This window comes from Bufo bufo, chromosome 5 (genome assembly GCF_905171765.1).
Source record: "Bufo bufo chromosome 5, aBufBuf1.1, whole genome shotgun sequence".
Lineage (NCBI taxonomy): Eukaryota > Metazoa > Chordata > Amphibia > Anura > Bufonidae > Bufo > Bufo bufo.
This window is the reverse complement of record NC_053393.1, coordinates 412,102,571-412,126,885: the sequence shown is the minus strand read 5'-3', so window position 1 is coordinate 412,126,885 and position 24,315 is coordinate 412,102,571.

The following is a 24,315-nucleotide window of genomic DNA, read 5'->3' as shown; positions in this document are numbered from 1 at the left end:
TGACATACCGTAGGTAAATCTCAATTAGTGAGACAATAGGGGGGCTTAATCCATAATTGAAGGTGATTTATTGATGATGTGCATGTTATATGGTAGGATTGACTTATTGGAACAGCATATTAACACTAGTGTTGAGCAAAGCAAAGTGAAACAAATTGAATTTGATCAGAATTTCAGAGAAACTTCAATACGCCATAAATCCGAATTTCCTCTTCCTTGTAGCAAATCAATTTTTTACTAAAGTTGAAAGTAAGAAGCCCGGGAAGGAGATATGATCCATAATGCCCTGCAGGGACAGTGCATGGATAGGGACAGTGTAAGGAGATCGTAGGGAAAGTTTTCAGACATTGTAGGGACAGCATAGGTTGACTCGATCTAGGGAAAGTGAGTAAATGGTTGACTCACTCTTCAACATAATCTCAGGTGACAACAGATACACACAGCTGGGAATTGGTGGGTTCCTCTGAAAGCACACTTATTTGGCATGTTCCTTCACCTGTCCTTCAACTGCCTCTTTCTTCTGATGCTACTTCTGTTTGGGAAGTTTTGCATGCTGCTGGCTCTGATCCGCTTTTCAACGAGGACGAGCTTAGTGAGGACAGTCAGCAGCTACAGGCCAGCACAGACTTGGAAGAGAGGTCCGCTGCATCCTCCCTCAGGTGTGCAACTAGCGATGATGACAGTCGTGTGGGCCATACTCAGCAGTGTGGGAATCTTTTTATCAAGTCACTAGAGGATGTTATGCAGGATATGTGGGCCGAAGGTAAAGCATGGTCAGTGTGCTAATGTTGGCCTGGGAAAACAGTGGCACTAATGCAGTAGTACAGCCTGACGCAGCAAGTGCTGCATCTCCCAGACTACTGGCTTTCCACAATGTTAGACCCTCGCTACCGGTCCAAAGTGGGGGCCTTTTTTACACCTTGGCAGGAACAGCACTAGCTCCATCAGAAGCAACTTAAGTCTTGAGTCTCTGATGAGCAGCAACAGGACATGGAGCAGACTAAATCATTCTGGCAGTAATGATATAACTGTTGTGTGCTGCCACACCAGAACATTTTGACAAATAGCCTGTTACTTCTGCCCACGTGCTGCTGCCACTATTCTGATGCTGTCACCCGCCTGATGCCACCCGCCTGCTGCCTTTACTGCCATCTGCCCCTACTGTGATCTGCAAACATCTTGTGCTGTTACTGCCACTGTTGTTGTCACTCTTCATGCTGTTGCCATCCTCCTCAGTCTTTTATGGTGCTGCTAGTGTCCCTGTATGGCCGTGTTGACATCACTGTTTATTTTTCATTTCTTCTGATCCACCCTGTATGGCCATGTTGACATCACTGTTTATTTTTCATTTCTTCTGATTCATCAGAACCGGGATGAAAAAAATTAAAAATAAAATCAGGTCCAGTAGTTTGAGCATCCAGAAGGCCTCTATCACACAGTCAGTATTTTTCATCAGTATTTGGTCTTGATTTGGAAGCCAAAAGCAGACATGCAAATATTTCCATCACATGTTATCTCTGTTTTGGACACACTCCTGTATTTGCTTTGTGACAAATTAATTTGGATCAAATCAAATTGTGGGGAAAAATTTGGTAAATCGACCAAACTAGAACTTTGCTTATCTCTAATTAAAAACTATAATAATATTAATAATAATGTACAATAACACAACCACTGTACCGTGTGGTCAGAATTAACAGTCCAAATGGTGGTAGTCAGTCTAAACTAAGGAAAACAAGTCTAATAGAGTATAAATGAATACTTAACTTTTATTCCTGTAAATTAAAAAAAATACCTACAAAGTTAACACAGAAATGTGCAAAAAAGGTATCCAGTCCCCACAATCAAAAGGAACCGTCTTACCGTATCCATGTAGCGATATACAGTGTGGGAAAAGAGGATGCACCAGAGGGGTCAAAGCAGAGCTGGATACGACAGAACGTATGCCTCTGATGTTGGAAGACTGAGGCTGTTATACGTGTGACACATACAGCTATGGCGTTCCACATACCTTATTAAATAGCAGGATGCCACACTCAAACTCCAATGACAATATCAAACTCACATAAGATAATAGAAACAGCATTCATTTTTTTCTTTCAAATTACTATTTTTTCAGACCATGATTGTAGACTGAAGATCAATGAAAAAATACATCAATGAAAATACTGTACATGCCAGCTCATCACATCTGATTCAAACTATCTATTGCATATAAATGTGAGCATTTCTAAGAAAGAAGACAATACACTGCTTAGAAAAGGAAATATATCTGAAGCATTCAAAGAACATATCACCCTTCAACACCATTTAAATATTTAAATAAATAATTACTTAAATGCCTAAATCAACCCCTCAAAATGCCCCCTTCACTATACTTTTATGACTGGTAGGACAAAGGGTTAGCTACAGTACTTGATGGAGTAGGTAATAAGCAGGGAAAAAACATACACAGGTAATACATACCAATTTCCTTCCATCATACATACTAGATCGCTACTGTTTACCGGTAGTTCATCTAGTGATTTTTTCAGTGTTAGTTTATGATAAACAATACATCATTATCCAAACCACCAATTTTTTTTTGACCCGAACATCCAAAAATGCTAATGTTCATCCAAGAATCTATCATGTAAGCTGAATTCATATTAAGATACTCCACCAACCAATATAACTCGGCTTTTAAGCCTTGAAGTAGAGGTGTACACAGATATCACAGGGTCCCATAGAAAAACTTATTATGGCTTAGAAATTTTGATTAAAAAAAATGATGCTTCACTTCACCCACTTTGCCTGTCTTCAAAAAAAATAGAGCTCGTGATTAATAAATTTGACCTTCTTACTGAATCTAATATTTCACCAAACAACTGGTAGAAATATGTGGCTTTATCTCATCTCTCCCATACAGCCCTAAATCTACTGTTTCCCTTTATATAGAATATTATAAAACTGGCTGCCTGCAGCCAACACTAGCAGGAGCTTAGTGCGTAGGAATTTTTACAGTTACAACTGAATTTGAAGAGCTTTTTCAGGAGTTCAATATTAATGACCAATCCTTAGTAGAGTTGAGCGAACACCTGGATGTTCGGGTTCGAGAAGTTCGGCCGAACTTCCCGGAAATGTTCGGGTTCGGGATCCGAACCCGACCCGAACTTCGTCCCGAACCCCATTGAAGTCAATGGGGACCCGAACTTTTTGGCACTAAAAAGGCTGTAAAACAGCCCAGGAAAGAGCTAGAGGGCTGCAAAAGGCAGCAACATGTAGGTAAATCCCCTGCAAACAAATGTGGATAGGGAAATGAATTAAAATAAAAATAAAATATATAAAAATAAACCAATATCAATTGGAGAGAGGTCCCATAGCAGAGAATCTGGCTTCACGTCAGCAGAGAATCTGGCTTCATGCCATAGCAGAGAATCTGGCTTCACGTCACCCACCACTGTAACAGTCCATTGTCATATATTTAGGCCCCGGCACCCAGGCAGAGGAGAGAGGTCCCGTAACAGAGAATCTGGCTTCATGTCAGCAGAGAATCAGTCTGCATGTCATAGCAGAGAATCAGGCTTTACGTCACCCAACACTGGAACAGTCCATTGTCAGATATTTAGGCCCAGGCAGAGGAGAGAGGTCCCGTAACAGAGAATCTGGCTTCAAGTCAGCAGAGAATCAGTCTGCATGTCATAGCAGAGAATCAGGCTTCACGTCACCCACCACTGGCACAGGCCACTGTCACATATTTAGGCCCAGGCTCCCAGGCAGAGGAGAGAGGTCCCATAACAGAGATTCAGGCTTCATGTCAGCAGAGAATCAGTCTTCATGTCATAGCAGAGAATCAGGCTTCACGTCACCCACCACTGGAACAGGCCACTGTCACATATTTAGGCCTCGGCACCCAGACAGAGGAGAGAGGTCCCGTAACAGAGAATCTGGCTTCATGTCAGCAGAGAATCAGTCTTCATGTCATAGCAGAGAATCAGGCTTCACGTCACCCACCACTGGAACAGGCCACTGTCACATATTTAGGCCCAGGCACCCAGGCAGAGGAGAGAGGTCGCGTAACAGAGAATCTGGCTTCATGTCAGCACAGAATCAGTCTTCATGTCATAGCAGAGAATCAGGCTTCACGTCACCCACCACTGGAACAGGCCACTGTCACATATTTAGGCCCAGGCACCCAGGCAGAGGAGAGAGGTCCCATAACAGAGATTCAGGCTTCATGTCAGCAGAGAATCAGTCTTCATGTCATAGCAGAGAATCAGGCTTCACGTCACCCACCACTGGAACAGGCCACTGTCACATATTTAGGCCCAGGCACCCAGACAGAGGAGAGAGGTCCCGTAACAGAGAATCTGGCTTCATGTCAGCACAGAATCAGTCTTCATGTCATAGCAGAGAATCAGGCTTCACGTCACCCACCACTGGAACAGGCCACTGTCACATATTTAGGCCCAGGCACCCAGACAGAGGAGAGAGGTCCCGTAACAGAGAATCTGGCTTTATGTCAGCACAGAATCAGTCTTCATGTCATAGCAGAGAATCAGGCTTCACGTCACCCACCACTGGAACAGACCACTGTCACATATTTAGGCCCCGGCACCCGGACAGAGGAGAGAGGTCCCGTAACAGAGAATCTGGCTTCATGTCAGCACAGAATCAGTCTTCATGTCATAGCAGAGAATCAGGCTTCACGTCACCCACCACTGGAACAGGCCACTGTCACATATTTAGGCCCCGGCACCCAGACAGAGGAGAGAGGTCCCGTAACAGAGAATCTGGCTTCATGTCAGCACAGAATCAGTCTTCATGTCATAGCAGAGAATCAGGCTTCACGTCACCCACCACTGGAACAGGCCACTGTCACATATTTAGGCCCAGGCACCCAGGCAGAGGAGAGAGGTCGCGTAACAGAGAATCTGGCTTCATGTCAGCACAGAATCAGTCTTCATGTCATAGCAGAGAATCAGGCTTCACGTCACCCACCACTGGAACAGGCTACTGTCACACATTTAGGCCCCGGCACCCAGACAGAGGAGAGGTTCATTCAACTTTGGGTTGCCCCGCAATATAATAGTAAAATGAAAATAAAAATAGGATTGAATGAGGAAGTGCCCGGGAGTACAATAATATATTGGTAAGGGGAGGTAGTTAATGTCTAATCTGCACAAGGGATTGACAGGTCCTGTGGGATCCATGCCTGGTTCATTTTTATGAACGTCAGCTTGTCCACATTGGCTGTAGACAGGCGGCTGCGTTTGTCTGTAATGACGCCCCCTGCCGTGCTGAATACACGTTAAGACAAAACGCTGGCCGCCGGGCAGGCCAGCACCTCCAAGGCATAAAAGGCTAGCTCTGGCCACGTGGACAATTTGGAGACCCAGAAGTTAAATGGGGCCGAACCATCAGTCAGTACGTGGAGGGGTGTGCACAGGTACTGTTCCACCATGTTAGTGAAATGTTGCCTCCTGCTAACACGTTCCGTATCAGGTGGTGGTGCAGTTAGCTGTGGCGTGGTGACAAAACTTTTCCACATCTCTGCCATGCTAACCCTGCCCTCAGAGGAGCTGGCCGTGACACAGCTGCGTTGGCGACCTCTTGCTCCTCCTCTGCCTTCGCCTTGGGCTTCCACTGGTTCCCCTGTGACATTTGGGAATGCTCTCAGTAGCGCGTCTACCAACGTGCGCTTGTACTCGCGCATCTTCCTATCACGCTCCAGTGTAGAAAGTAAGGTGGGCACATTGTCTTTGTACCGGGGATCCAGCAGGGTGGCAACCCAGTAGTCCGCACACGTTAAAATGTGGGCAACTCTGCTGTCGTTGCGCAGGCACTGCAGCATGTAGTCGCTCATGTGTGCCAGGCTGCCCAGAGGTAAGGACAAGCTGTCCTCTGTGGGAGGCGTATCGTCATCGTCCTGTGTTTCCCCCCAGCCACGCACCAGTGATGGGCCTGAGCTGCTTTGGGTGCCACCCCGCTGTGAACATGCTTCATCCTCCTCCACCTCCTCCTCATCCTCGTCCTCCTCGTCCTCCAGTAGTGGGCCCTGTCTGGCCACATTTGTACCTGGCCTCTGGTGTTGCAAAAAACCTCCCTCTGAGTCACTTTGAAGAGACTGGCCTGAAAGTGCTAAAAATGACCCCTCTTCCTCCTCTTCCTCCTGGGCCACCTCCTCTTCCATCATCGCCCTAAGTGTTTTCTCAAGGAGACATAGAAGTGGTATTGTAACGCTGATAACGGCGTCATCGCCACTGGCCATGTTGGTGGAGTACTCGAAACAGCGCAACAGGGCACACAGGTCTCGCATGGAGGCCCAGTCATTGGTGGTGAAGTGGTGCTGTTCCGCAGTGCGACTGACCCGTGCGTGCTGCAGCTGAAACTCCACAATGGCCTGCTGCTGCTCGCACAGTCTGTCCTCCTGTGCAAGGTGGAGTTCCACCTGGTGGGCACATCGCATATGAAGCGGTGAGCGGGAAGGCCGAAGTTATGCTGTAGCGCAGACAGGCGTGCAGCAGCAGGGTGTGAACGCCGGAAGCGCGAACAGACGGCCCGCACTTTATGCAGCAGCTCTGATATGTCGGGGTATTTGCGAATGAACTTCTGCACCACCAAATTCAACACATGCGCCAGGCAAGGGATGTGCGTCAAACCGGCTAGTCCCAGAGCTGCAACGAGATTTCGCCCATTATCGCACACCACCAGGCCGGGCTTGAGGCTCACCGGCAGCAACCACTCGTCGGTCTGTTGTTCTATACCCCGACACAACTCCTGTGCAGTCTGTCCCCCAAACATATGAGTTTCAGAACGGCCTGCTGACGTTTACCCCGGGCTGTGCTGAAGTTGATGGTGAAGGTGTGTGGCTGACTGGATGAGCAGGTGGAAGAAGAGGAGGAGGAAGCTGAGTAGGAGGAGGAGGAGACAGGAGGCAAAGAATGTTGCCCTGCGATCCTTGGCGGCGGAAGGACGTGCGCCAAACAGCTCTCCGCCTGGGGCCCAGCCGCCACTACATTTACCCAGTGTGCAGTTAGGGAGATATAGCGTCCCTGGCCGTGCTTACTGGTCCACGTATCTGTGGTTAGGTGGACCTTGCCACAGATGGCGTTGCGCAGTGCACACTTGATTTTATCGGACACTTGGTTGTGCAGGGAAGGCACGGCTCTCTTGGAGAAGTAGTGCCGGCTGGGAACAACATACTGTGGGACAGCAAGCGACATGAGCTGTTTGAAGCTATCTGTGTCCACCAGCCTAAATGACAGCATTTCATAGGCCAGTAGTTTAGAAATGCTGGCATTCAGGGCCAGGGATCGAGTGTGGCTAGGTGGGAATTTACGCTTTCTCTCAAATGTTTGTGAGATGGAGAGCTGAACGCTGCCGTGTGACATGGTTGAGATGCTTGGTGACGCAGGTGGTGGTGTTGGTGGTACATCCCATGTTTGCTGGGCGGCAGGTGCCAACGTTCCTCCAGAGGCGGAGGAAGAGGCCGAGGCGGTGGCAGCAGCAGAAGAGGCCGAGGCGGCAGCAGCAGAAGAGGTAGCAGGGGGAGCCTGAGTGACTTCTTTGTTTTTAACGTGTTTACTCCACTGCAGTTCATGCTTTGCATGCAGGTGCCTGGTCATGCAGGTTGTGCTAAGGTTCAGAACGTTAATGCCTCGCTTCAGGCTCTGATGGCACAGCGTGCAAACCACTTGGGTCTTGTCGTCAGCACATTGTTTAAAGAAGTGCCATGCCAGGGAACTCCTTGAAGCTGCCTTTGGGGTGCTCGGTCCCAGATGGCGGCGGTCAGTAGCAGGCGGAGTCTCTTGGCGGCGGGTGTTCTGATTTTGCCCACTGCTCCCTCTTTGTCTTTTGCTACGCTGTTGGCTCGGTCTCACCACTGCCTCTTCCTCCGAACTGTGAAAGTCAGTGGCACGACCTTCATTCCATGTGGGGTCTAGGACCTCATCGTCCCCTGCATCGTCTTCCACCCAGTCTTGATCCCTGACCTCCTGTTCAGTCTGCACACTGCAGAAAGACGCAGCAGTTGGCACCTGTGTTTCGTCATCATCAGAGACGTGCTGAGGTGGTATTCCCATGTCCTCATCATCAGGAAACATAAGTGGTTGTGCGTTAGTGCATTCTATCTCTTCCACCCCTGGGGAAGGGCTAGGTGGATGCCCTTGGGAAACCCTGGCAGCAGAGTCTTCAAGCAGCATAAGAGACTGCTGCATAACTTGAGGCTCAGACAGTTTCCCTGATATGCATGGGGGTGATGTGACAGACTGATGGGCTTGGTTTTCATGCGCCATCTGTGTGCTTTCTGCAGAAGACTGGGTGGGAGATAATGTGAACGTGCTGGATGCACTGTCGGCCACCCAATTGACTAATGCCTGTACCTGCTCAGGCCTTACCATCCTTAGAACGGCATTGGGCCCCACCAAATATCCCTGTAAATTCTGGCGGCTACTGGGACCTGAGGTAGTTGGTACACTAGGACGTGTGGCTGTGGCAGAACGGCCACGTCCTCTCCCAGCACCAGAGGGTCCACTAACACCACCACGACCATGTCCACGTCCGCGTCCCTTACTAGTTGTTTTCCTCATTGTTACTGTTCACCACAATAAGAAAAATATTATTCGGGCCAATGTATTGAATTAAAATTCAGGCCTTTTTTTTACAGACACCTAACACTGTCTGGCTATCTATTTAGGTACCGTATTACACTAATGCAGGCACACAAGTAATGACAGATTTGGTTGAATATAAATGTGAGGCCTATTTTTTACGCGCTGTGTGACAGATATACCTTTAATCACAGAATTAGACTTGTATCTGCACTGTAGCGTGTGTGTTAAGTTTTTCAGAATGACACTATCAGCACCTTCAATCTAAGCTATCCTTTTTGGGATAGATTTAAAGTATTTAAAGTAGGCCTGATATAGCAGAAACTACTAATTTTGAGAATGGCAAATTTGGGAATAGTTTTTCAACCCAGAACAAAAACTGTGCTTTTGCGGTCACTACAAATAATTTGACCAGCTAAAACAGTACAGATTTGGAGGAATAGAAATGTCAGGCATATTTTTTACGCGCTGTGTGACAGATATACCTTTAATCACAGAATTAGACTTGTATCTGCATGGTAGCGTGTGTGTTAAGTTTTTCAGAATGACACTATCAGCACCTTGAATCTAATATACCCTTTTTGGGATAGATTTAAAGTAGGCCTGATATAGCAGAAACTACTAATTTTGAAAATGGCAAATTTGGGAATACTTTTTCAACCCAGAACAAAAACTGTGCTTTTACGGTCACTACAAATAATTTGACCAGCTAAAACAGTACTGATTTGGAGGAATAGAAATGTCAGGCCTATTTTTTACCCGCTGTGTGACAGATATACCTTTAATCACAGAATTAGACTTGTATCTGCACGGTAGCGTGTGTGTTAAGTTTTTCAGAATGACACTATCAGCACCTTCAATCTAAGATATCCTTTTTGGGATAGATTTAAAGTAGGCCTGATATAGCAGAAACTACTAATTTTGAGAATGGCAAATTTGGGAATAGTTTTTCAACCCAGAACAAAAACTGTGCTTTTACGGTCACTAAATATAACTTGACCAGCTGAAACTGTACTGATTTGGAGGAATAGAAATGTCAGGCCTATTTTTTAGGCGCTGGGTGACAGGCTCAACTTGCCCCTGATGTAGTATATGGCCAAAAAATAACCACACTATTGATGGTTAAATGCACTTGGGTGACACAGGCTCAGCCTGCACTTAATGTAGTATATGGCCAAAAAATAACCACACTATTGATGGTTAAATGCACTTGGGTGACACAGGCTCAGCCTGCACCTGATGTAGTATATGGCCAAAAAATAACCACACTGTTGATGGTTAAATGCACTTGGGTGACACAGGCTCAGCCTGCACCTGATGTAGTATATGGCCAAAAAATAACCACACTGTTGATGGTTAAATGCACTTGGGTGACACAGGCTCAGCCTGCACCTGATGTAGTATATGGCCAAAAAATAACCACACTGTTGATGGTTAAATGCACTTGGGTGACACAGGCTCAGCCTGCACCTGATATAGGATATAGCAAAAAATAACCACACTATTGATGGTTAAATGCACTTGGTGGTAGCTTGTGCTGGCGCACCACAAGCCACGAAATGGCCGCAGATCACCCCAGAAAAAAGTGATATAAAAACGCTCTGGGCAGCCTAAAAACAGTGAGCAATTCAATATCAGCACTTCAATGATCCACAGCTGGAGATCGATCACTGAATTAAGTCTTTTGGAGGAGTTAATCTGCCTAATCTCGCCCTAACGTCGCAGCAGCAACCTCTCCCTACGCTTGTATCAGCAGAGTGACGTGCAGCGCTACGTGACCCAAGCTTATATAGAGGCTGGGTCACATGCTGCACTGGACAATCACAGCCATGCCAATAGTAGGCAAGGCTGTGATGGCCTCTTGGGGCAAGTAGTATGACGCTTGTTGATTGGCTGCTTTGCAGCCTTTCAAAAAGCGCCAAGAAAGCGCCGAACACCGAACCCGAACCCAGACTTTTACGAAAATGTTCGGGTTCGGGTCCGTGTCACGGACACCCCAAAATTCGGTACGAACCCGAACTATACAGTTCGGGTTTGCTCATCCCTAATCCTTAGGAAAGGTTAAAAATATCTAATTGGTGGATCCCTGGTATTCACCTTTTCAACTCCATAAGAGGATCTGCAGGGACCAACAGGCTGTTACCTCTAGTAGTAGTCTCCGTTCAGAGGGTGCTGACCAAGGTGGGTCAAGAGACACTGGTGCTTGGCTCCAAGGGGCAGGCAGAAGCATGGTAGACACGCAGAATTATTACCATATGGTAAGACAGGCAATAATTATTATGTATATACACTGTGCGCAGAATTATTAGGCAAATGAGTATTTTGACCACATCATCCTCTTTATGCATGTTGTCATACTCCAAGCTGTATATGCTCGAAAGCCTACTACCAATTAAGCATATTAGCTGATGTGCATCTCTGTAATGAGAAGGGGTGTGGTCTAATGACATCAACACCCTATATCAGGTGTACATAATTATTAGGCAACTTCCTTTCCTTTGGCAAAATGGGTCAAAAGAAGGACTTGACAGGCTCAGAAAAGTCAAAAATAGTGAGATATCTTGCAGAGGGATGCAGCACTCTTAAAATTGCAAAGCTTCTGAAGTGTGATCATCGAACAATCAAGCGTTTCATTCAAAATAGTTAACAGGGTCGCAAGAAGCGTGTGGAAAAACCAAGGCGCAAAATAACTGCCCATGAACTGAGAAAAGTCAAGCGTGCAGCTGCCAAGATGCCACTTGCCACCAGTTTGGCCATATTTCAGAGCTGCAACATCACTGGAGTGCCCAAAAGCACAAGGTGTGCAATACTCAGAGACATGGCCAAGGTAAGAAAGGCTGAAAGACGACCACCACTGAACAAGACACACAAGCTGAAACGTCAAGACTGGGCCAAGAAATATCTCAAGACAGATTTTTCTAAGGTTTTATGGACTGATGAAATGAGAGTGAGTCTTGATGGGCCAGATGGATGGGCCCGTGGCTGGATTGGTAAAGGGCAGAGAGCTCCAGTCCGACTCAGACGCCAGCAAGGTGGAGGTGGAGTACTGGTTTGGGCTGGTATCATCAAAGATGAGCTTGTGGGGCCTTTTCGGGTTGAGGATGGAGTCAAGCTCAACTCCCAGTCCTACTGCCAGTTTCTGGAAGACACCTTCTTCAAGCAGTGGTACAGGAAGAAGTCTGCATCCTTCAAGAAAAACATGATTTTCATGCAGGACAATGCTCCATCACACGCGTCCAAGTACTCCACAGCGTGGCTGGCAAGAAAGGGTATAAAAGAAGAAAATCTAATGACATGGCCTCCTTGTTCACCTGATCTGAACCCCATTGAGAACCTGTGGTCCATCATCAAATGTAAGATTTACAAGGAGGGAAAACAGTACACCTCTCTGAACAGTGTCTGGGAGGCTGTGGTTGCTGCTGCACGCAATGTTGATGGTGAACAGATCAAAACACTGACAGAATCCATGGGTGGCAGGCTTTTGAGTGTCCTTGCAAAGAAAGGTGGCTATATTGGTCACTGATTTGTTTTTGTTTTGTTTTTGAATGTCAGAAATGTATATTTGTGAATGTTGAGATGTTATATTGGTTTCACTGGTAAAAATAAATAATTGAAATGGGTATATATTTGTTTTTTGTTAAGTTGCCTAATAATTATGTACAGTAATAGTCACCTGCACACACAGATATCCCCCTAAAATAGCTAAAACTAAAAACAAACTAAAAACTACTTCCAAAAATATTCAGCTTTGATATTAATGAGTTTTTTGGGTTCATTGAGAACATGGTTGTTGTTCAATAATAAAATTAATCCTCAAAAATACAACTTGCCTAATAATTCTGCACTCCCTGTAGTGCCAAGATATTCTGCAGCGCTTTACAATCAGAGGGTTCATATACAAGCAGAATCATGCATCAAGTGGAATGAGGGCCCTGCTCGCAAGAGCCTACAATCTATGACACAAAAGGTAAAAAGTGCTTGTTTGTACAATGGTCCGCCATCTTAACAAAATAGGGGAGTATATATAAAGCGGCATGAGCCAGTGCATGGGGTGTGATGAATACTGTTGGATGATGGATCAGGTTCAGAAGAATGATGTTAAAGGGGAGTAGTGAATGGAGAAGAGTTAGATCAGGAGATGTGATAGGCAACCCTAACAAGATATGTTTTTAGGGAGTGCCTAAAACAGTGGATATTGTGAATTAACCTAATTAACCTGATGCGGCTCGGCCTTGAAGACAGGAGTGAGAGATTTAGATTGGCAGAACAGAAAGGTTGAGTAGGACGGTAAATGAAAATGAGGGAAGAGATATAGTGGGTACAGCACTGTGGAGAGCTTTATGGGGGAAAGTAAGCAGTTTAAACTGTATCCTATACTGTATTGGCAGTTAGTGAAATGACTGGCACAGTGTGGAGGCATTGGAGTAACGGTTAGACAGCTAGATGAGCCTGGCTGCTGCATTCAGGATAGGTTGGAAAGGGGAGAGTTTAGTGAGGGGGATTAGAAGTGAGTTACAGTAATTGAAATGACAATGGATCAGGGCAACAATGAGAGTTTTGTGATGTTTTTGAGGTGCAGGCGGCATGAGCGGGCAAGAGATTGAATATAGGATGCGAAGGAGAGATCAGTGTCAAACGTCACACTGAGACAGCGGGCGTGCTGCCTATTCGTGATGGTAATGTGACACACTGAGAGGGAGAAAACAGGTTTAGGTAGGTTATTACACGGCGAAGTTAAGTTTTTGAAAGATTCAGTTTGAGACAGAGAGGGGACATGATGTCAGAGACAGCAGACAGACAGTCACTGGTGTTCTGAAGTATGACAGGGATGAGGTCACGGGATGAAGTGTGTAGTTGGGTGTCATCCGCATAGAGATGTTACTGAAAGCAAAATAGGTCAGTGAAACTGGCACGGGATCAATACAGTTATAAGGGCAGAGGTCAGGCATGGGAGGTCAGAACACACAATAGAGGTACACCTTTGAAGGAACTAGACAAGCTAGGAACCTTTTGCTCTGGTACCTTCTCATAGCGTAAGGTATCATACATAGTGCAAGGTTTCACATACACCCCAGGAAAAGCTGTCATAGGCTGGGAACAGATTACCCTATGTGTGCACTGGCCCTTTAAGAGCTGAAAGAGCATGCATGCATGTCCTATGGAAGCATGCACAAGCCAGAAGAGGAGGAAGGAGACAAGGAGGCCGTAAACAGCCTGGAATGTAGTACAGTTGGAAGATGAGTACTCCAGGGGATGTGACTGCCAGGAGAGTGAAGATATCAGTGGCATTACACGTTAAAAGTTGGGCATTTATATTACCCGTATGGGTTTGGTGTTATATAATTGTTTGGAATAAACATTGCTTTCTGAGACAGATAATATATGACTTTTTTTACTTTTCAAAAGGAAAACAAAACAGAATATCCATTTCAAGGTGACTTTTGGTATGTTATCCACATTTTTCAGGGAAAGGCCAGTACCAGCTGACAGCACACCAAGGCAAATGTCAGAAGCCTATGGCTGGCCTATAGCTAACTGGGAGAAGATGTCCTACTCTTGTTTAGCTAAGAATTAGGTATACAAGGGGCCCAGTGTGAGGGTGTCAGCAAAGGGCCTTGTACCTGCAACTGACCCTGTTTCAGGGATAACTTTTTGCTTACATCATCATCATATGTTAATTTTTATGACATCATAACTTAATATCAGCATCTACAGCTGTAACAGTATTTTACACTATTGGCTCAATTTAAAAGGGTTGTCCAGTCTTTAGGAGAAGATGATGGTCTATCCTCAACCTTCAATGATCTAACACCCCACACATCTGCCTATCAGCTGTTCAGTGTAGCTCTTACTAAAAGCTGGACAACCCCTTTAAGTTAAGAAAATGTTCTTTTTTGCTGGGACTTAGATTCCTGTGGTCTATATTACTGACTTTGAAGCTAGACAGCTGCACATAGCAGATCTTCAGTCAAAGCAATCAGTGAGCTCGGGGCTGCAAATAAGACTTGACTTGTCTAAAGTTATTCACAGACCTCCTTATGAATGGACTCGCTGAAAATTTGGCTATTTTATTGCTTTATCCTTCACAATGCAATAAATTAGAGCAAGAAGAGAATGGCAAAGAAATACGATTTCAGATATTGCATTTGCTTTGTATGTTTTTCCTATTAAGCCTGTACATTGTGGAGTGTAATATACATTAATCCTTTTTTGGTCAGTGTTGCAGGTGTTTCTCACTTAAAAAAATTGATGCTTAATATTTTACATACCTAACAGCCAGCATACGTTCTACTGAGCTGATACTATGATGAATTGATAATAGATTTGGCTTTTCACACACTTTTATGTTTGTCTTAATGTTGAGCACTTATGCAGACAGGTAGTCAAGGGCTTTGCCCTTTTTGCCATAATAAAATTTGTTATTTTTTGTACGATAGCTTAAAGGGGTTGTGAAGGCAATATATATTGATGACCTATCCTCAGGATAGGTCATGAATATCTAATCTGCCAAGGTCGAACACCTGCACCCCTGCCGATCAGCTGTTTGAAGAGGAGGTGGTGTTCCATGCGAGCGCTGCTTCCTCTTCATTACACTATTCATTATCTCTCTTGCAGTAGCGGTGTAGTGTTATTACAAGTACTTGCTCCAGTCAAGTGAATGGAGCAAGTACTTGTAATTACACTGCACTGACAAGACTTCCAAGACGATAGGCAGTGTAATGAAGAGGATGTGGGCCTCCTCTTCAAACAGCTGATCGGTAGTGGTACCGGGTGTCGGAACCCCAGCCGATCAGATATTCATGAACTATCCAGAGGATAGAACATCAATATACAATATATTGCCTGCACAACTCCTTTAACTATAGCAGATGACATGGTTCTCAATTTGAACTATTTGTCCCTTGAAAAATACTCTGCATTTTTCAAACCAGCACCTGGATATAAATACTTTTGTAATTGCATGTAATTAAAAAATTTGTATAGATACTGAGTTATTCACTGAAATGTATTTATAAATGCTGTTTGCCATTTTTCTAAATTCTCTGTCCAGCTCACTGAGGTGGGTGCACATGTTCAGTTCCATTCTTCAACTACCACCAGCTGCAGCAAAAAGGTCAGATCCCCTGAGTAAGTGCATGCCCCGTGGGCTGCAAGCCTGAAATAAATCTAGCAGCAATGATCTCTGGAACCATGTGAGGTGCAGGGCTGATTCTTGTTAGAGACTGTCATGTACTATATTATATCAGATTTTCATTTTTTACATTACTCATGGGATAACCCCTTTAATAAATATTTAGCATGCATTCTCTTCTCATGTCAGAATAAGCAGTATTAAAGTTCATACTCCCTGAATTGTATGGTAGCCGTCATGGCACATAACAGGTAGAATTTAGTGTTAGGACCCGTCTTACAGAGATCACCTTGACGTGCTGCAGACGGGCTCAAATAATTTTGTATTTGCCAAGCATCTCTAATTTATAAGTATAGCACTAGCAATGATTATGCATTTTTGTACTTTATTGAGTTTGCAGAGACCTGTTGCATTGCATGTGTTGTTTTACAGTGTTGTTTTCAGCCATAGCAACGTGCCCCTGCGCATTGGGATGTGCTGACTGACCCACCTTTTTCTTTAAAGTTCAGTATAACGCACTGTGATTAGAAATCAATACTTTCTCTATTGTACTACATTTTCTTGCATCCCATTAGCCTTTACTTTCCAGTTTAAAGCTTTTTTGTAAGACGAGTTGCATATTGTTTAGATGTAATCTTGTGATCATCACAGTTCACCTAAAATTAAATGACAATTGTATTGCCACCAGTTACAATGTAGAATGCTATTGTCGGGGTCATCATCCTGGATGTACAGGTCTCTGTACAGCATTAAAACGAAGTTGGGGAACAAATCAACTATGGATCTTGGATCTGAAGTGTAATTTGCTCACCTTTAATGAGGGTAATGTTTGAGGTTAGTTTTGCAGTAGTCGGCTTTGGTGTACTTTGCACTAAATTTATCAAATGTTTGCAATGTATGCAACCTTTTTTGTGACTTTTTAACCCCTTAAGTGTGGTCTCACTTCAACAAATGACATTTATCATGTAGAGAACTTTACTAAGAGGCAGTTACTTATGTATTGTGATTGTCCATATTGCCTCCTGTGCTGGCTTGATTAATTTTTCCATCACATTATACACTGCTCGTTTCCATTGTTATGACCACCCAGTTATCCTGCAGCAATGATGGTCGTGCTTGCACACTATAGGAAAAAGTGCTGGCCTCTCTGGTGGCTGGGACTGTGGGCGTGCACCTAAGTCTGCAAACTCAGCAGCTCCTGTCCCGCCCACTCTTATTTGTGCTGCAGAGATGGCTGTAATCCCTGGAAACGAGCAGTGTATAGTGCAATGGATAAATAAATCAAGGTAGAAAAGAAGGCAGTATTGGCAATCACAATACAATAGTAAGTGGCTTATATTAACTTTGTCAACACAATAAATGCCATTTGCTGAAGAGTGACAACCTCTTTAAGCATTTCAGTACCAGGCCACTTTTCACCTTAAATCCCAGGCCATTTTTTGCAAATCTGACATGTGTCACTTTATGTGGTAATAACTTTGTAACTCTTTTACTAATCCAAGCCCTTCTGAGATTGTTTTCTCATGACACATTGTACTTCATGACAGTGGTAAATTTAAGTTGATATATTTTACCTTTATTTAATAAAATAAAATAATCAAAAATGTACAAAAAATTTGAAAATTCTCAATTTTCTAAATTTGAATTTCTCTATTTTTAAGACAGATAGTAATATCTCATAAAATGGTTATCAATCAACATTCCCCATATGTCTGCTTTATATTGGCATCATTTTGTAAATGTTCTTAAATTTTTTTAGGACGTTAGAAGGCTTAGAAGTTTAGAAGCTATTTTTCAAATTTTCAACAAAATTTCCAAAACCATTGTTTTTAAGCACCAATTCAATTATAAAGTGATTTTGAGGGGCTTACTTAATGGAAACCTCCCATAAATTACCCCATTTTAGAAACTACACCCCTCAAATTATTCAAAACTGATGTTACAAACTTTGTTAACCCTTGAGGTGTTCCACAAGAACTAAAGGAAAATGGAGGCGAAATTTCAAAATGTAACTTTTTTGGTAGATTTTTTATGTTAAGAAATTTTTTCTTGCAACACAGCAAGGGTTAACAGCAAAATAAACCTCAATATATATTACTCTGATTCTGCAGTTTACAGAAATACCCGATATGTGGCAGTAAACTGCTCTATGGGCACGTGACAGTGGTCAGAAGGAAAGGAGCGCCATATGGATTTTGGAGGCAGATTATAATGGTTTTTAGGCACCATTTTGTATCTGAAGAGACCCTGACGTACCCCTACAGTGGAAACCCTCAAAAAGTGACCCCATTTTGGAAACTACACCCCTTAAAGAATATATTAAGAGGGGTACTGACCCCCTAAGCATTTTGGAAACACTTGGCTGTAAAAATGAAAAGTTTTGTTTCTTCCAATATAATGTTGCTTTAGCCCCAAATTTTTCATTTTCACAAAGGGTAACAGAAAAAAAGCACCCCATTATGTGTTACCCATTTTCTCCTGAATACGGCAACACCCCATATGTGGTGGTAAACTGCTGTGGGGGTACATGGCCGGACTCAGAACCGAAAGAGCGCCATATGGCTTTTGCAGCGCAGATTTTGATGAATAGGTTTATGGGTGCCATTGGTTTTATTTTCTTAGTGATTGTCTTATGTGGGGACTCATTTTTTGCAGGATGAGGTGACAGTTTTATTGGTACCATTTTGGGGTACATAAGATTTTTTTGATCACTTGGTATTACATTTTTTGTAAGGCAAGGTGAAAAAAAATGGCTGTTTTGGCATAGTTTTAAAAAGATTTTTTTTTTTACAGCATTTACCTGAGGGTGCATGTAATGTGATATTTTTATAGAGCAGGTTGTTACGGACATGGCAATACTTAATATGTCTATCATTTTTATTTTTGTTAAGTTTTACACAGTGAAATCATTTTTGTTCCAAATATACAGGTGAAACTCGAAAAATTAGAATATCATGCAAAGTAAATTTATTTCAGTAATGCAACTTAAAAGGTGAAACTAACATATGAGACAGACTCATTACATGCAAAGCGAGATATTTCAAGCCTTTATTTGTTATAATCTGGATGATTATGTCTTACAGCTTATGAAACCCCAAAGTCTTAATTTTGAGGTACCCTTTGCTCAGGGAGTATGGATTAATTAGCTGACTAGAGTGTGACACTTTGAGCCTAGAATATTGAACCTTTTCACAAAATTCTAATTTTAAGCTGCATTAATGCAATTCCTTTTAATTTGCATTACTGAAATAAATGGACTTTTGCACGATATTCAAATTTTTCTAGTTTCACCTGTATATAAGACAGCTCTCCCCTTTGTTGCTTTCACGGAAGCATGGGCCCAGTCCGGACTTGACTGTGTACAAACGTAATCCAAAGAAAAAACTTGTTGTTCAGCTTCCCATAAAAATTTGCAGCTTTATTAATAACAATAAAAAACTGTTATCCAAACACGAATCACATACAAGATCCACGATGTCTATGCATTTCGTACTCCACAAACTCGGTCCTTACTCATGACATACAGAAAACTAAATGTTCACCTCTCTTTAAAATCATTTTTGAACAGAATAAAATCTTGTTTTTTGTGTTGCCATTTTCTGAGAGCCCTATTTTTATTTATTTTTCGGGCGATTGTCTTAGGTAGGGGCTCATCTTTTGGGGGATGAGATGGCGGTTTGATTAGTACCATTTTGGGGTACATAAGACTTTTTGATCACTTGGTATTACACTTTTTGTGAGGCAAGGTGACCAGAAAATGGCTTTTTTGACACTTTTTTTTTTTTTTTACAGCCTCCACCTGACGGGGTGGATCATGTGATATCTTTATAGAGACGGTCGATATGGACACGGCGATAACTACTTTTTTTTAATCTATTTTTTTTTTTTTTTTTACTTTATTTTGGGAAAAGGACGCTTTTTTACTTGAAATTTTAATTATTTTTTTTTAAACTTTATTTTTTTTACTTCTTTTTTTACTTTATTTTTTCTGCCACTCTGGGACTTCAACTTTTGGGGGTCTTATCCCCTTTACAATGCATTACAATACTTCTGTATTCTAATGCATTGGCTGTAAGTGTATTACTCACTGTAATACACTTACAGCTTCCTGCCTGTGAGATCTAGGGGGCTGGATCTCACAGGCTCTCACGGAAGGCAGCTACGATGCCTAAGGAAGGCATCGGGCTGCATTCTCTGCCATCGGATCCATGTCACAGTAGCATGGGGACCCGATGGACACCCCGCACCCGGCAGGATACCACATGTGCAAGGTTTAATGCGCCGGCATCAGTGTTTTCACCAATGTCGGCGCATATAGCAGGTGTCCGGCTATCAATGACTGCCAGACCCCTGCAGCTCATCTGATCTGAGTGCCGTAGCTGTACGGTGCTGGGATTTTTGACCCAGTTCATAATACGCCCCTAGTATCCTACGGGTTAAGGATATAGAGACTTTAGATTTTTTCATTTCATTTTTCATTTTCATTTAATTTTTTTCCTCCCTGCCTTCCCAAAGCCATATTTTTTTTATTTTTCTGTTCACATAAGCCATATAAGGGCTAGACTTTTACGCGACAAGTTACACTTTCTAATGGCACCATTTTATATTGCATATGAATCTGTAAACAAATTCCAAATGTGGTGAAATAATAATAATAATAATTCCTCCAGTTTCATGGGTTTGATTTTTACAGCATTTCCTATGCAGTAAAACAAATCATGTTAATTTCATTCTCTTGGTTAGTACGATTACAGCGATACCACATATTTAGAGTTTTTCCTTGTGTTTTTTTAATACTTTGAAAAAAAAAGTTTTCTTTGCATCTCCATATTTGGACACAATAACTTTTTGATATTTACATTTATGGAGCTGACGATCTGTAGTTTTTATTCATATCAATTTAAAGTGTTTATAACTTTTTGATCACTTTTTTATTCATTTGTTTTAGAAGTGAAATGACCAAAAAATGGCACAATGGCTATTTAGATTTTTTGTCCGTTGCTTTTCACCGAACTGGATAAATATATTTTTATTTTATTGGTTCCGTCATTTTAATGTTTATTTATTTATATTTTTAAAATGAGGAAAGGGTGGATCATAATCTTTGCGCAGGGAGCAGTTTTTTTCCCAGGAACGCAGCGTTCCCAGAAAAAAGGCCGCTCAGATGTCATGGTCGCATTGATGTCTACTGTGTAAAAATATAAAGTCTAGACTTGTGCTTTGTGACTTACGTGTATGGCGCAAGTTGTAATGGGGTTAAAACGACTGTGGTTTGGTTTCGCATCCGATCTGCATTTTTTGAAGGTCAGATGAGGACCCAGTCACTTCAATTTGGCTGCAATGCAGTGTGCTCTCCGTATCCATATGTCCATTCTGTGGCCCCACAAAAAAAATAAAAAATAAAACATCTGTTTTACGGACAAGGATAGGATAGTTCTATAGAGGGCAGGACGTTCCATTCCTCAAAATGTGGAACACACATGGCCGGTATCCATGGCCATGCGCATGTGTCCTAAGTCTTTGAGCTTTGTACATGTGGACCCTGCCATTTGTCCCTAGCCTTTTTTTAAACTGATGCTTGTAACACATGGGGGCTGGCAGGTAGTTTTTTGTAGGCCAGCTGCAATTTTTATTTTTTTTTACTTTTAAAGGGAATGCACACATTTGAGATATAAAATAATATAAAAAATATAAAGATATTTTAAGTTTAGGCATTTGATACTAATAAAGATTAATTTGTTACATAATTGTACTGTGTATACGTTTGTTCATTGGTGTGGTAGATCTGTCCTGATCTACACAGTCTTGACTCATTTTGGAGCCAGTTTGTATATTGGAGTGTTCTGGGCTGTTCTTAACAGCATTTAGAGATATTAAATAAAAAATAACATCACCGAAAATTGTTTAAAAACCTGTTTAACATAAAAACTTGATTTATAGAATAAGTCATAAAGAGAAATAGTCAACTAACGTATTGCATTGGTGTCATGAGGCATTGTGGCGGTCTGTTCTGATCACCCTTTACACTATAATAATTTGCCAGATAAGTATCTTGAACTTGTTGCACTAGAATGCTGCTGACACCTTCACACAGTTTTATCAAATAAATCCAATATCTAATTTGATGTCAAATCTAGAGATGATTGAATTTTTCTAAATTTCGATTCGGCCGGTTCGCAGAATAAAAAAAAAAAATTTGCTTTGATCCGAATTTATTCGCGGCGAATCACTTAAAAAAAATTGATAGCCTTTATAGTGGTGTGAAAACAGGCTGCTGAGAGCCTTTATAGTGGTGTAGAACACTGCACCTTGCAGTAACACGCATAGGGAGTCTGTTCTGGTAGTGAAATAATACTGTGAGTCAGTATGACATTCAGATGACACAGGCGTCACTCTTAGAATGACTGCACACTTCACTTATTTGGGCAGTCACAGGGCCAAAACTGACCAAATAAATAAAGTGTGGATTCAGCCTTATAGGTCGATGTAAGCACCAAGAAGAAGCGCACTTCTTTTACGCCATCATCAGCTTATTCCACATAGATGATGTCTACAGAACTTGTTCTATTAAACGTTTATAAAAGTAAAGCCCCCTGACAAAGTGGCGAGGGTATCAGCATTAAGTTTTTGTTGATGTCACTGATTATTTTCCCTTCCTCTGATCCATCAGAACAATAACCCCAAAAAAACTGATCCTGTCTGTTGAGCATCCGCCTTCACTCGGTCAGCATTTGGTCAGTAATCCATCAGTATTGCTAATGTCAAAAAAAACAGGAGTGGATCCAAAACAGAGATGACACATGAATGGAATATTTGCATGTCTTCTGTGTTTTGTATCCACTCCTGCTTTTGGCTACCAAATCACAAGCCAATTCTGATGGGACCATACAGGCAATACAGCTGCTACACAGACAGGATCCGTTGTGCGTCTCATTTTTCCTTTCTTCTGACTGATCAGAAGGGTCAAATAAATGATGATGTCAGCAAGGCCAAAAGGCAAAATAGTGGCCCAGTCATGAAGGGGGAGGGTGGGAACGGCATTAGAAGTCCACAGAGTGGCCCTCTGACATAGTGGTGAGGTGGAAGCAGCATGAGGAGACCACAGAGTGGCCCAATGACAGAGTCTGGAGATGGCAGCAGAATCAGGAGGAAGCAACAGAGTGGCACAATGACAGTGTGGAGGTGGCGGCAGCATCGGGAGACCACAGAGTGACCCGGTGACATAGTGTGGAGGTGGAGCTACAAATGAGATTCAGGGAGAGGGGTTATCCTCAAACGGTCCTTGGGGGGGCGTTTCAGTACGCCGCAAGCAAGGAACGTGTTGAACTCCTTGTTCCCAAACCAAAGGTACAGAGTGTACAACAACCAATACGCCTGATATCTGTATTTGACTGCGCAAACGTGGAAGTAATGTCGGTCCTTAAAAGGTACTGGCCAATTCTTCACATGGACCCTGACCTGAAGGATGTGCTGACGAAGCAACCGAGTGTCACCTACAGGCGGGGGAGGAGTATAAGAGACCGTCTAGTCCATAGCCATTACACCACACCAATTGGAGTGGGGACTTGGCTGGACCGGAAACCTTGCGGGATGTTTAAATGTGGCTCCTGTAAAGCATGTGCCTTTATTTCCACCGAAAAGTCTATTGTTTGCTCGGTCACTGGTCATGCCTATGTAATCAGGGATTTCTATAACTGTAGGAGCAAGGGTGCGGTATATATATGCCAGTGCCCTTGCCCCATGGATTACATAGGCAAGACCATTCGAGAGGTCAGGCGTCGTATCTGTGAGCATGTGAACGACGTGGTGAAGAAAAAGATCACACCCGTCGCGTCGCATGTAATTGATGTTCATGGCGGTGATCCCAGATGTCTGCGATTTTCGGTCCTGGAAACCATCCCATTGTCACCAAGGGGTGGAGACTGGGACCGTAAAATCCTCCAGAAAGAGTGCGTCTGGATCCACCGTTTTAGATCCCAGGCACCACTAGGGATCAATGAGAGACTCACATTTTCTTGCTACCTGTGATCTTTTCCGGGGGGTGGGTTTCTATATATATATATGTACGTCTCTCCTCTCTCTCTGTCTAACAAATTACGCCACGTCGGTAATCGTACTGATGGCCAAGATGAAAGAACTTGGATACATTTTGTATCCAGACTGCACATTAGCCATCTAATGTGCCACAGGTGTCACCTTTATCATAGGGTATACACCATAGTGAAAAGTATGATAGTGAACTACTAGTACCCCTCAAACTCCATTTTTCGTCCCCCACTACTGATATGCCATAACATACACTATCATGCCAGATGAGGCTGGTCGGATCTATGTATAGTTTTTTAGCGTCGCCTTGCCTACCGTGCTGCCTCCTTTGACATTTGATTTCTATGTATGGCTAAAACGATGCGGCCCATAGACCGGATGTGACGCTACCTTGCGTTTCACAGAACAGGATGTGGCCGCTTTGTGCGTTCCACCTGGGATAGGTATTGCACAGACCGGAAGTGACGCGACTGTGCGTTCCACGCGACCGGATGTTGTCGCAGAGTGCGTTCCACCTGGTCCGGCCGGCTCTTGATGATGGGAGGT